The sequence below is a fragment of the Oxyura jamaicensis genome, chromosome 2 (assembly GCF_011077185.1).
Source record: "Oxyura jamaicensis isolate SHBP4307 breed ruddy duck chromosome 2, BPBGC_Ojam_1.0, whole genome shotgun sequence".
Taxonomy (NCBI): Eukaryota; Metazoa; Chordata; class Aves; order Anseriformes; family Anatidae; genus Oxyura; species Oxyura jamaicensis.
Genome location: NC_048894.1, coordinates 69,993,340 through 70,007,743, shown reverse-complemented (window position 1 = coordinate 70,007,743; position 14,404 = coordinate 69,993,340). Strand labels below are relative to the sequence as shown.

General features: G+C 35.6%; 1 protein-coding gene across 1 annotated transcript in view; it reads left to right on the top strand.

Moving 5' to 3' along the window:
• The window catches only part of FARS2 (phenylalanyl-tRNA synthetase 2, mitochondrial), a 265,221-nt gene that overhangs the window by 38,409 nt on the left and 212,408 nt on the right, over positions 1 to 14,404 (top strand). The gene's annotated exons all lie outside the window — the stretch shown is intronic.

Here is a 14,404-nt window from a genome sequence, read left to right as displayed (position 1 = left end):
TCAGGTCTGTCTTGGAGCTATCTTTCTCATGGAACGCTTTATATAATCTGGAGGGATTTTGCATGATGGGTATTTTAAAATTTCTTCTGTATTTTGTTTGTTCTTTGAAAAAACACGTGATTTCAAGCTGCTTTGTAAGAGGACCTAATTATTTTCAAATCTAAGCTTAGTTTTCCTACTAGTGTATTCTTTCTATAATCACTGAAGAGTGCAATGCTCTAAAACAGCCTTTGTGTAGTGCTGTTTGCTGACTGGCTACTTCAAGCTCTAAATATTACTACCCCCTCCTTTTTTTGTGACAAAATAGGTCTACTTGAAACAGCCTTTTTCAGAGAAACAAACACGTTCTATTTTTTTATGTTGCCTTAATCCTTCCCACTCTCGTTGCTGAGTGCACCCTGAAAATTCCTCTTCACTGGGAGCACTCTATGGTTGGTAAATTAGTAAGAAGAACTCCAATTTCAGAATTGATTTTTTTTCCAGTTGTCCTGTTTAATGTTTTCCTTCTGATGCCTTTCTTTGTATATCTTGGGAAAACACGAAAATGTTAATAACATTGGCACATGCAGTGTATCTGATGTCTTGCATGACTTTTCCTTGGCTATGAACATTTTGCAACAAAAGGCAGCAGTTACTTCAGTGACAGATCTTAGAATATGAAATATATATATATATTTGCTAAGAAACACGGGACACAGAAAGGCAATTACTTTTTTTTTTTTTTTTTCCTCTGCTTTTGCCAGTGCTCACTTCTATTAACCTCCTTTTACCATGAAATAAAGCAGCAGTAACAGAAGAATCTGAATCACTGGGGTGTACATATCAGAAGTCACTAGTTAGGAGCCACTGTTCATATTTTGTAGCAATGGACAAAAGTGAAAGCCCAGTGAATAAAACTCAGGAGTCTTTCTTGCACTTCTGTTTGAAAATGCCTAGGGTGTTAGAGTCACAAAACAGATTAAAAACTTGTTGCTTGAAGACAGGGAAAATGTTTTGTTTTCAGTTTCTTCAAGCAATAAAGTTGCAGACATCTTACAGATTCACAATGTACTTAATGTTTAATCTTTCCGTAGTCAAGATTCGAGCCAAGATAGAATGTCAGTAAAGAACAGAAAAACGCTGGCAAGTAGAGACAACAGCTAGGTCATTGTTTGTTTCAGTGATACCCATTGAAATGTTCAATCTTTAATATTGTATTGAAGTTAAGTCCCGTTATTCTCAAAAAAGAGATTAAAGAGAAAGTAGAAGTTACTGAAGGAACACGAGCAAAGGAAATGATGACTTCTGTATGAGAGATTGCAAAAAAAAAAAAAAAAAAAAAAAAAAAGAGGAAGATATTTGCAGTGTCCAACTGCAGTTTGAGAAGTGGAGTATGTTGTTAGCCCAGTGTGTTTTTCGCTGACATCTTGAGTGTCTTTCCATTTATTTCAGAGGGAATTTCTATGTAGACAGCCTAAAAATTTTAACACGTGGGGTGAAGTTATGAATGGAAACGCCTAATCCAAATGGATTTTTCTGCCTCTCCTGTGCCATGGAACAAGATCAAGGAACTGATGGAAATGTAACCGTAATGCATCTTTAGTAAATCAAATATCATGGTTGCAGCACACAGTTATCAAGCAGTGTGTGTTTGAGTGACCACTGCAGCTCTACAGTTCTGTTTCCTTTTGTATAAAAAAATTGCTGGTAGATTTTGTTGTAATAGGAAGGGAACGTTGTTGTGTTGTATTGTGTTTACTGGTAGTACACAGCTAGCTGCGACAGTCAAACTTTTTAATTGCTGTGGTTATTTGTACTCTTGCCAGTTAATCTGCGAGCAGGAGTACCAGTGAGTGGAATAAAATGTGGAAAATAATGCTGTGTTATATATAACACCTGCCATACTCTAGAATGTTAAAGCTCTTAGTAAATAAATGCTGAGATAGACAAAATATGACAGTGACTACAAGCAGATACATCACCGGCTAAGCAATTTAACTGGCATACAGCCATAAGCACCATTAAAATTTCTACTGAAAGAAAGATTTGGCTAAACCTTTAAGGGATGACACCCTATTATGTCTTTCATTAAGAAAAAAAAAAAAAAAGAAAAAAAAACAACACACAATATAGATATTACAAAATAACAAACCAAAACAAGACTGAAAAGACCTAAGATATTGTCTATTCTATTCTTTGGCCCCCAAATTTTATACCTGTATTTTAGCACAGGTGTCTAGAAATCTGTATGAAATAATAAAACAACAGTGGGGTCTACACAAGCCCTCTCTTAACAGCAGTTCACTCCATTTGTAGAAAGTCCTTTCCTAATAACTTACACTCTTTTTTTCTGACTTTGGTTTAGGTACATTGCTGCTTTCTGTAGCCAGCACACAGTGGACGATTTTCCTTCTGATTTGATGATGATGAAATTACCTCTCAGTTTCTTCTTCAATCCAAATAGTCTCAGTATATTCATTCTTTCTACATAGTTCTTACATTTAGAGACTTGGTAATTTCTGCTACTGTCTTCACACATTTTTTCGGTTGCTTCACGTGTTTTTTTTTTTTTTTTTATATATATATATGTATATATATAAATATTAAGCCAAATATTTGTCTCTGTATTCCTTACTATTGCTCACTATTACTACTTAATACTTACTATTACTATTACTTACTATACTTACTACTTACTATTACTACTCACTATTACTACTTACTACTGCTTACTATTACTATTTGCAAAGTTAAGCATCTTCTCTGTTCAGTTATGTAGGTTGCTAATGAAAATACTGCCTGAAACTAGACCACATTCAGGTTCTTGCAAAAAACCATGCAGTACATCTTTTCACTTTCAATAGTGAGCTCTTCGCAATTTTGGGTGGTCCATAAATCAACAAAGTTTGCCTCCATTCCATAGTTATCTGGTAAAAAACATGCATACCTGCTCGTAACAAAGAGTGTGTGAGGGAGTTGTGTGCCTTTTCTTTGGTAATACAAGCTGGAAAGCATAAAAGATGAGTTGGGAGTCTCCTGGTTTCACTGGCCTGTGTATTCACCGTATTCTCTGTGGGACAGAATAAAATTTGAAATTTTTAATGAGATCTGATGAAGTAGAAGAAATGGGACTAGTTACTCATTTGTGCAAAGTGGGACTTTACTGTTTAGAAATGATTTCATAGCACAAAAAGAAAAGACAATGTGCACCTTAGTAACTCCATGGTAGTCAGATGGCCGTATCTGGGTTTTCTGTGGCATTTTTAATAACTTGGATAGTCAAAGTGATACTTTCTCAGCTTGGATTTCTGCAGTTAGTGGGTACATGTAAGAGCGCAGGTCGCAGTTGCTGGAGAAGAGACAGATGTGAAAGCTGAGTTGTGGGAGAGTCTTTTCTGTGTAGACCTTAAATTCCCCCTTCCCTGTGGTGTAATACTGTGTGCCTTTACAAAAAATAACCTTAAAATGTATTCAGTATTTGTATCTATAGAAGGAAATAGTCATGAGCTCAACCTTATGTTATGAAAGCATTTTGGCATACTGAAAAGTGCATATAATTCAGTGTTTGTTTGTTTGTTTTTTTTGGTGGAAAGGGTCAACTACAGCAGCATGACTATAGTGAGATGTAAAGTCATCACTATTGTTATGGTCAGTATTTTACTGGTGTCGTCTTGTTTCTGTTCCACAGGCAAACAAAGAATGATAAATGTGAATCCAAGTCTGCTGATAACTGTGCTAATTGCCCACAGGTTGCTAATAACAGGCGTGGGACTTGTGAGAGAGATCATAGAAGTTAGGATAACAGATACACTGACTGCACTGAATTTGGTGCTGGTGGAACTTAAATGCGGATACCATTAGTATGAAGATTAACGTGGTAGTTACGTGAACAGTTGAATGCAGGACGATCATACAGGCGTGTAATGTTACTTACACAAAATACTTCTGTGTGTACCTGGTATGTCAGAGGGTCACATTCTAAAGTTCTCGATAGATTTGAGTTCAGGCCTTAAACTGCACATTCCTGCCATGTGAAGTAAGTCTAGTGTGGGATTCAAGTGCTGCACGTGATTTTATAATTATCTTTATAAAGCTTATATGGGGATTAGTTAGGTGCTACCCTTCTGCAAAGTGGTGAATTTCAGCCTTTAGTGCGAGTATTCATCATTTTCAGGTATATCTGGAGCTATCCTTTTATTGTTTATTTCTCAATTTACAGCAAACTTAGCAGAAGTGCAACAAAAAGGTAAAAAGACAGTTTAGATTTTTTCCCACTGGTGAAACATTTTGTTTTATTCAATCTACTTAGTATCAAACATTAGAGCAGAGAAGTAATTTGAAAGTATAAAAGAGAAGAAACAGTAAAGAGCTTTCCCTAGTTTGTGTATTGGTTGTGAGAAGAAGCTGGCTTTAAGACATAAAGGGAAAAAAATAGCCTTTTTCCTTCTACCAAAAAAGTCTTATAGAGTGTTTTATAGTTTTATTATTATTATGATTTATTTTAAATTGATGTAGTGCTAAAGAAGACTGAATGCCCACAACAGGTCTGCGCTAGTAATAATGCAGGAAGCCACCTTTCCCCTGCTTCTGTTATTAAATAGCATCAGCCTGGAAGCAAGAGGTTGTTCTTCTTTACTATTTTTTATTATTTCTGTCTGACTGTGTATGATATGTGATCTTTTCCTGTAATTATGAGCAGAAGAGCTGACTGTAATGTTATATTTTATGTGTGATTTTCAATACTGTGATTGAAGGCCATATCATTGGATGTAGCTCTTCTTTTATGGATGTTGAAATGTTAACATCATCCCTTGATTACTTTCTTCTCCTTTGAGCTGTGTTTCTGGTAGCTATGTAGTAAGAAGTAAATGAGAATTGAATAGACAGACTTCAGTTTCATTCTCCTTGAATTCTATTCTTCACGTTTTGTTGGTAAACATTGCTATGCAGTAAACTCACCCAATATTTTATTCAAATAACTTGCCTCAAAAAGGCCATTTTTTCAAACTGTTTCTCTTTAGCTTTGTTAAAGAAAATTTAAACATTCCTATTCAGTCTATTGATTCTTATTTAGCAAAACTTCCCTCTGTGGTGTCAACGAATGAAAAAAACACTGAAAGCCATCAGTAACTGCAATCCAATTATTCTACTCTGCCTCCCAGCAGATGACAGAAAGAAGAATTGGAAAAGGAGAGCTTTCTGTCCAGGTGCCAATGCGTTTATTAGAATGGCAGAAAATTAGATGCCATAAAAGTCCAGGATAGTAGCTTCAACTTTAAGAATTCAAAAAAATTAATTGTGTTTTCATCCTTGCCTTAGTTACGTGATGGATTTTATGGAAATATTTCCCACTAAAGTTCAATTGTTTTACCATGCCTAAATAAATGTCAAAGGCTACAATTGGGCATGCAGCTTTTTATGGCAAGGTGACAGAAAATAATCACTGTTATCAATAAATAAATTAAAAACAAACAAACAAACAAAAAAAACACCCTATGCCAAGTAATTTAGCTTGAATAATAAAGGACCTGGTCACTTATGGAATGATTCCCAGCTCTCTCTCTCTTAAACTGTTCACTAAAGTAATGCTTTTAGCTTCAAGTAAGTAATTTTTTTTTTTTAGAAAAGCAATGTACAGTGTCTACAGTCTGGCTTAGCTGAGGCCCCAAAACACAAACTTTTAAATATTTGGACTCCCAGATGGTATGAGGTAAGAACAGAGCAGAGTCCTATTATCACTGTTAGGACTACTGTTATTTAAACCGGCATGCAGAGTATGGCTGTACTCTCTGTGATCCACATTGTAAAATGTTTTCTTGAAGATACACCAAAAATATTTTAATAGAAATGATTTTCAATTATTGTATTTTTTGATGGTAAGTTGAAACACTTTTTACAAATTAATTAATCATTCCATGAAATGTTGGAAACCTCACATTATTAGTGTAACACTAAAACACAAAGACACTTTTATTATAAACAGCTGTAAATGATCTCTTGAGAACAGATCAGTGATTTGTCTGCTTCCACTATATCATGCTCAAGGAAGTGTAGAAAGAGAAAAAGTAGCAGCTTGAGGAACAAGTAAGCAACCTGGAAATGCTTAGTTGTAGTTGACAAATGCAAAATTACCACATGTAGGTTTAATTTTATTCTGACAAAATTTGGATGTTTGCAACTACGCATACAAATCTTTGTAAATTTACATATATATTTTGAATAATTTGTCAATTCACATTTGGACATTCAGTAGATTGGTAGATGAATCAGATTTGTTGGACATGATGAATATGGTTTTGTCTACTTGGACTCAAAAGTAAACTCCAAGATTCTTACTATAATATTGTCAAGAAAATGAGGTGATATGCCAAACTAGATCAGATATTATATCGAACAGCAAGCTGCACAAATTTCTTGTAATTCTTTTGGTTCTTTGAGTATATATAATCATAAAATGGCAGCACAAAAATGAAGTTAATCCTTTTTTAAAAGACCTAGTAAAGAAATGATAAATAGAGAATGTAGATATGATTAAAAAAAAAAATCAAATTCAAACACAATACAGGTTACATGATACCTTGGAAATTGTAATGCTGGTATTAGCAGGTGTAGAGAATAAAACAATTCTAAACCACTGTTTTCATGTTAATAGATCTGGAACTCCAGGAATTTAATATGAAAGGCCGATATTGAAAAAATGTTAGTACACGTTATAAATCTGTGGCTGACCCAGTTTGATGCTCTGGAGATACTGATTATATTTTCTTTTGCTACGTGAGACCTGATTACCCTTACTCACGTTTCATATCAGTTCATTATAGCAATAGTCCATCGTTTTTTTACATATTTAAGGGAGAGGGATTCTTGCTGTTCTCTACCTCAAGATTTATCTTTCTTTGGTCTTCTCATATCCCATGTAGTTGACTAACCTCAGCAAATCGCCTTTTCCTATCCTCTTGCACATTCAGAGACCTGCATATTGAGCCTTCCCATTCAATTTATAGTTTAGTTTTATAGCATCCTGTAGTGCTTTTAAATCCCGGTGTGGATTTGATTTTATTCTGCCCTCTGGTCATAGGAAAAAATATAATTTAGAATTTATTTAGAACTAATATGTGATATCTCTCACTGGTGATCTCACTTTTCTTTCTGATTGTCTATGCTGGCTGCACCATGCACCACAATTCTCCTTTCTAGATGCTGTCATCTTTACATTTCTTACATACCCTTCCTGGCTTCAGGAGATGCCACTACTTTTTGAGTCAGACCAAATGCATTGCTCTTTGCCGTTTTATGGCATTGGTTAGGTTAGCTTTGTGGACTTTGTGTGAGCTCTGCAGAACACTTGAGCCTCAGTTCTGAAAAACACTTCAGCAAATACAAACTGCTGCACTAGGTCAGCGCCTGAATTCCTTGGCCCCAGCAGAACCAAGTCCTAAGGCTGATGACCTGTTGTTGCTTTTAATTACGTTTTCACTGGTAAAGATGACTTAAAGTTTCTTAACTTAATTTCCTGCCTTGAATCTTGGTACGTGTGGTTTTCATTAGAATCTCAGGTGATTCTGTCAGTTCTCACAATTGGAAAAGTAAAGCTGAGTTAGGCAATTGTTAAAAACAGTAGATTCTTGTCATTAGCCAAGATTCAGTTGCCTTGAATACTTCAAATTGTCTTAGGAGGATGAAGGGAAGGGTGTACATCCAAGAACGGATATGGTAAGGCTACTGTGGTGAGCACGAAGAAGCGTGGCATGGGGCCTGGAGGAGAGGAAAACCTGCACATCAGCAGCCCTTCAGCAGTTATAATTACATATTTTTACAATACATATATATACAATATTTATATATACATATATGCACTATATATATATACATATATATACACATATAGTTATAATTATGGTAACATTAAGGCCAATCAAGTTTTCAAGACAAAATACAGAACAATGAATGAAGTTCATTGAATTCATAAATTCAAGGAATTTAAGTTTGAGCCCCCAAAACTTGCATGTTTGGAGAGGGGGTAGTTTCAACAGTAATAGCTCAGAATTTCTGAACTGTTCAGCATGATTTCTAATAGGCAATTCTGGCAAACTGCTTTAAAATAATTCTGATTTTATTCACAGCAGCCACTGTATTTGTCAAATTGTTGATAGAATAATATTGCAAACGAAACATTTCTGAACGTGGAGAAAAATAACAATATAATTAAAACCATTTGGAAAGGAAAAATAAGTGAAAAGCAACATGTTGAATTACAGTGCTTTTGAATTGGGAGCTGCTGCGCTAATAGGCATAAATAATACAGTATTTTTCCCATGAGAATCTTGTAAGGCTTAATTGGCTAAAGGTTGAAAGGCATTTTGTGATCCTGTGTGGAGATAGATTGTGTAAGAGTAGAGTGCTTCTTAATGAAAGTCTAAATGCTGTCGAACAACACTGTTTCATATGTGTGTAAGTACATCCAACTGGTGACAATGGTGATAAAACCTGTGTGTAATGTTACTGAACATGTTTAAAATCTAGCAAACTGATAAACGTAAGCTGAATATGGCTATTTTGGTCAATCAAACATACACGAATAATTTATTTGCCAATAAGACCACCTTCTTTTTTAATAAAAGTTTTATATTATTTTTGATATGATGCTTCTTTGCATGCTCTTCAGATTTGCTTACACTAAAAATTAGCAAATATTCTTTTTGAGATCAAACCTTCACATTTATAATATGAAAAGAACTATATAAAATTGATGTATACCTGTCCCTAAACGTACACTTACATAAAATTACATCAACATTTGTGAACAAAAATACAATGTGGGAACAAATAGTAGGAACATTGAGTCTGACTGAGTCTTTTCTTTTCTTTTCTTTTTTTTTTTTTTTTTTTTTTCTTTTTGCAAGTTTCCCTCACAGAGAAATAGCATTTGGAAACTGTTGGAGCTGATTTACTTCTTAGATATTTTTTGAGGGTATAGATTTTAACATCTGATTTGATGTAGTGGGTACAATTTTTCCTCTGTATTTCTTCATTATAATTTCTAAGAAAACCTCAATAGTGGATTTTTATTTTATTTTATTATTATTTTATTTTTATTTGTCCTTGCTTGTGGGATTATATGTTTTGCATTTGTTTCTGTGAATTTTCCATATTTGAGCAGCTTACATCACGACAGCATCTTTTACCTCACATATTACATGGTAAGCTACTTTATTTGCAGAAAATATCACTAGAATTCTTGAGGGAATCGAGACTTGAAAAATTGGATTCTAGATCCTAGGGTGGGTCATGGTCTTGTTAGAAGTCAGTACTTGCTATTAATAGTTCTGAGCCTGATGAATTCTTATCTTTAAATTCTCACATTCATCCATTTTCATCCAAAGCTTGTGAGCATGGTTGAAAGTTTTTGTTTTTTGTTTTTTTTTTTAATTCCTTTTGACCACTTAGAGTTTACTGCCCTAGCTTGAAATCTGAATGCTTGTCTGTGTGTGTTGTTGCCAATCTTTCTTGCATAATTTTCCTGACAAATGGCGTACTTATTAATATTTCAGCATTGTTCCTACCAACCTCAGATAAGTGGTATGCCCCAGGCAGAGAAATGCAGTTCCTTCCTTAGGAGCCTTCTAATCTTCTTCTAAAATGCTTTGTCAGAAACCATGACAGATAAATGAAGATGGTACAGTTGTACACTTCAAATTAGTGGTGACTTACTTGTACACATGTGATCATACATTTTACTAACTGGGAGGTATTGCACTGCTGTGGAATCTCTGCTACAAACATTTACATTTTCTCTTCATCTATGCTGAAATCTGTGAGACTTGCTGATTATGAAGTAAAATCCATAGAGAAATTTGTCTCTATCTTTCTCTTTTGATTGGCTGTTGAAATATATGTAGTTCTGGTAAATGCTTTGTCGGTTCACAGAGCTTCATTATTTCTTAAATAGACCAAGGAGCAATACTGCCACTGAATTGGAGTTTGAGCTGAGATCAAGTTCACAGCATAGCTAGGGCTGAGATGTGGATCTCTGGTGATACTTTGATATTTTTGCTCAAGATGACAGCAAATATGTGAAATTGATCTATTTAGAGCTTGGTGAGACAGAAAGCTGATATGTCAGAAAAGAACCTCCCCCCTTGCTCTCTCCCACCATTTAGGGGTGAAACATGGTATAGGAAAGGCTGGTTTGATTTAGAAGCTGATTACATACTGAAACCCAGAAATAACTTAGTTTTAAAATATTCATTATGTTTATTATTTAATATTTAAATTATTCATTCTGTTAAACTATAGCAGATATCTAGGATAATCACTGTGCTGGGCATCTGAAGATCTATGGTGAGTCATGGATTTTTCCAATTCTTCTCAAAAACAAACGGAGGAGGGAATCAGAGTAATACTGGGAGACAGCAGATAAAACTGAAGATTTCTTCTTGTTTGTGGAACAACTGAGTGTTTCATGCTCAGCCTGCTTCCCTGGCGTGACCCATCTAAGTCATTTGGTTTCTTAGTATTGGGTTGGTTGGGTTCATTTCTTAGGTTTCCTTTTTTCACTGTGCCATATGAAGTGTCTGAAACTTATTTATTTAGGCATGGTGCATTTTTGCAGGTGAATGCTAAAAGTAGCCCATTAGGTAGCCTGTATATTGAATCTGATACATAAGACATTGCCATATTTCTTTCTGCCTCTTCCTTGAAGGAGGCTGGCGTTCATTATTTGATCAGTGAATGATGCCTCTTGAGCTGAAGGATATCGGCTTTAACTACCACTGGTGTCTCTAGAGAGCTGAGCTGCTATTGCTACTGCCAGGACAGTGCAGCACTTCTCTGAAGCAGAGACAATTGCTTTCCAGCAGGCCCATCAGGAGGATCCAGCAATTCTGGTTGCTGTGGTTGAGTAATTTTGCCTTAAATTGTAAAGATAAAGCATGTATCTATAGCTTTATGCTTTTCTGCAGAATATGGCAATGTGCATCTTCATCCCATAGATATTAGTGATGTACAACGACACTCAGGTGACTTACTGTAAGTGCGATGCAGTGTAGAAGTTTAGGAGATTCTGCTGCTTTAGGAGTGGTGTGTGCATTACGTTTATCACCTCCCATGCTGTGGAGTTGCTGTTTTGTAGTCTGATGCTTTGCTTTACTGTGATGGAATCATTAATGCTTAAAATGAATTACTTATTCCTCCTCTGCTGTCCTTTGCACTGTTACCAAGCTGTGCATGTCCCATTCTTGGTATTTAATAAACTGACTTAATATATATATATATATATATATATTACTCTCTCCTTGAGGGGGTAATACTACATCCTCCTTGAGGCAGGATGAGGTCTTTATGATTCTGAATGTTCAAATGGTGTAGATAATCAGTGAGAACCAAGAAAGTAAACCACTGTATGGAAGTAATGCTAATATCTCGTTTCTAAATAAATTACTTTTTACTCAGATAATACTCTATAGGAGTAAAATTCTTCAGAACATATACACAAATAGAAAAATAAAGATAGTCAAGTCACACTTGTTGAAGGAAAAAAAAGGCAGAAGAGATAGAGGTAATCTTGACTGCAGTGAGGATCTTATGGGTATTTAATTGTCTCTGTCCCTTTGATCTGACAGTTACTTATAATATGTTGTCTAAGGAAGAGAGCTAGCTGGCAACATTTTCAAGGTGCTGGAAGGAGAATATTCCCAGACAAAGGCAGTGGTTTTTCAGATTGCTTCCTTCAAACAGTGTGTGTATTTAAAAGCAGACTAATTAAAAAATATTTAAGAATGATTGCTGTATTGCTTTGTGGCAATCTAACTTGTAATGCATTGAAAATACACATATCCTTTGTACATCCTTAATAATTATAGTGTAAATAATTAATATATAGTGTAATTACAGTGTAATGTAATACTTATTATTGCATCCTTCTTACACAGGGACTTTCCCTTAAAGTATCAAATTGACTATTAACCTTTTTGCCTAACTGTGTAGGGAAGGAAGAGCACAAGTATGTGTATAGGAGGTCAGACCAAGGCTGTTTAATTTTCAGTAGGTTTTTGTGCTCCTTAGTTCTAGCACCTGATGAAAATTTTATACGAAAGGGCTTGACTGGCATTTATTCAGTAAAGAACAAACTCTGTTTTAGTCTGTGAAAAAGAATCAAGAAATAGCGAAGGTATAAATCAAAGAAAATTATATGCTGTTTCTGAGGAGGGAGGACTGACTATCCTTATTTTAATCTGCTTTCACATATATATATCAAACTTTGTGCTGGGTTATTTTTTCTTCTGGCCTATTACAACAAAAATAATGTGGTTGGACTGTTCACCTTAAAGTTCTAAATTTCACATTTTATAATTTGATGTCTTTCCATCTATTAGAATCAGAAGTCCAAATTTGTTTGCCTTGGATCTTTCAACACTAGTTGTGCTGAGTACTTTTATCTTTTAAAAAAATTATACACTCTCTGAATAATTCAGCAACTTGATGTGACTGATTAGCTTGCTGTTCAGTAATTCCAGTGTATGGATATTCTACTTCTGACTGCTTAAATTTAATTCACTACACGATGTCAGAAAACCTTGTATGTCAGTCCTTGAAAGTTTTATTCCAGCTAGGCAGCATAGCTACAGAGTTAACAAGTGTTTTGAAACACGTGCTACATGCTTTGAATCATCTCTCCTAGTGCTTTCCTAGTGGTCCTTGCAGAAGTGTGTTCCCTTCTCTAAAGATATGCTACCTACTGTGCCTACCTTAGACTGTCCTGCAGTCTTCAGGAACGGTGAAGGTGGTTGAAGGTAATATCTCAGGCCTTCTGTGCTTGCCTTCAGGTGTTCATGCATGTAAAACAGGGCACAAAATAGTGGCATTTGTTGAGACAATAGGCATCTTCTGGATCAGCAAAAAAGGTAGGTGGTTGTTAATACCTTTTATTTCATATATAAGAAGGTATTACATGTAACACTGAGAGGAAAACATGGTCCTGTCTTATCCCAGAAAAAGTTTTTTAATTTTCTCCCAATATTGCAAATGTCATAATGCTGCTGAAGGCATCATCATGATTAATGCATCACTGTTAGAGAGCAGACAGCAAGCCAGCCTATAACGGTTTTGTTTTGGTTAAGAAAAATAACAAAAAATGAGATATTCTGTATCTTTCTTGGAGCTTGTGAATGGATTATTAATTCTATGAACTCTAAGTACGTGAAAAAATTGAGAGCCAAATACTCTAAGGCTATGTTTTCTTGCCTCTTCCCTGGTACTTTGTAGTGTACACAATATTTTGTTTCATTGGGTGTTTAGCTATCATCAGTGACATCTGAAAATATTCTGCACTTGGAAGGTTAGATTCTAAATGGATTCATTCAGAATTGTCTTCAAGGTTATTTCAGAGGTTTTTGTGTATAATATAAATTCAGCATACTTGATAAGAGGGAAAGTTTGTTCTGGTGTGCAACAATGTATCTGCATTTTAAAAATGTGTGTGAAAAAAAAATCCAAGCTCATTATTGGTATTGCACAGGAAATAATTTCTGTTATATCCTGTGCAATGTAGATATGGCCATGGCAATACAATTATATTTGCTGCTGTATGCCTACATAGTTTTCAAAACTAAAATTCAATGCTTAGCTAAATTGCTAAGCAGACTGGTAAATGTCCAATTTTAGCAGCCTAGCATATGTTTATAATTTTTGTCTTAACATATGCTATGTTGGTTGAACTCCCCTCCCCACACATACGGTAGATAAAAGCTGTCACATCACAAAATGGTGGCAGCCCAACTTTTCTAACATTTTCCATGGCACTTCAGACTCTTGCATTAATTAGCTATTCCTGGATAGGATACAGACTCTCATCTTTGTAGAATTTTGGTTTCAAAGCCGTCATGTACTTCAGCTTATGTGTGCAGTAGCCTGTCTGTATTTCTGCAGCCATAAACAGTAAAAAAAAAATAAAAAAAAATGCGTGTGCACACAAAAAAACACAACAGGGCATACTACGAAGTGGTCAATGAAAGTGTTTCCCTTAGCATTCTCCTCAAGAAATTGGCTGCTCTTGGCTTGGGCTGGCGTACGCTTAGTTGGGTTAGAAACTGGCTGGATAGCTGGACCCTAAGAGTTGTGGTGAATGGAGTTAAATCCAGTTGGAGGCAGGTCACTAATGGAGTCCCCCAGGGCTCAGTACTGGGGCCAGTTCTCTTTAATATCTTTATCGATGATCTGGATGAGGGGATCGAGTGCACCCTCAGTACGTTTGCAGACGACACCAAGTTAGGTGCCTGTGTCGATCTGCTCGAGGGTAGGAAGGCTCTGCAGGAGGATCTGGATAGGCTGGACCGATGGGCTGAGACCAATTGTATGGAGTTAAACAAGGCCAAGTGCCGGGTCCTGCACCTGGGGCACAACAATCCCAAGCAGAGCTACAGGCTGG